This window comes from Eimeria mitis, genomic scaffold (genome assembly GCF_000499745.2).
Source record: "Eimeria mitis Houghton genomic scaffold, Emh_scaff727, whole genome shotgun sequence".
Lineage (NCBI taxonomy): Eukaryota > Apicomplexa > Conoidasida > Eucoccidiorida > Eimeriidae > Eimeria > Eimeria mitis.
Genome location: NW_013575309.1, coordinates 1 through 756, shown reverse-complemented (window position 1 = coordinate 756; position 756 = coordinate 1).

Below are 756 nucleotides of genomic sequence, written 5' to 3'. Positions count from 1 at the left end.
AGAACTCTGAAATTCAGTTAAGTTCAGTTCTTTTGTTCTCTTGCAGCACCCAATGCTCCTCAGCTAAGAAGAGCAAGAGATCACGTCACGCTGCGCGGAGAAAGGAAGAAAGAAAGCTACGAAGTTTTTCCTCTCTATCTGGCTGTCTGGCATGTTGTGTTTCACTGATTAAGTGTGAGTTAGTGTGAGGGGTAAGTGTTTCTTTTTCTTTTTTTTTTGCAAACGAGAAGATGAAAAAACACTTCTACTGGGCTCACTAGGATTGCTGTAATATATCCACATAAAATATTTTTTTTTCGTGTACTGGAGATTCACCAGAATTTCCTCTTCGGTGGGAAAGCAACCAGCTGCACGGTGCCTCGCCGCATAACAAAGAATATAGTATTCAGCAGCTCACCAACAAGAAAATATATTTAGACTGAAAAAAAAACGTTACGAATGCATCTGCCTCTGCCTCTGCCAGCAACCCAAATATAACCTCTAGAGAGATGCGGGGGCAGTGAACTCGTTCAGTTCTTCTTGTTGACCTGAAAAAACTTCAAGTGCAGCATTTATCTTAAGCTTTCCCTCTTTCCCCCATAAAAGAGTAAAAAGAAGTAACGGGGCAGCAGCCAGTGAAGTCAACACCAAGAAAGCCAGAAAGAGCTATCAAGCAGTGCAGCTTTTTCTTTTTCAATACTCCCTGCTGCATACCTCGATACTGTAGACGCATAAAAAAAAAAATTAACGAGCTGGAGAAGTAACTCTTTTTAGCAG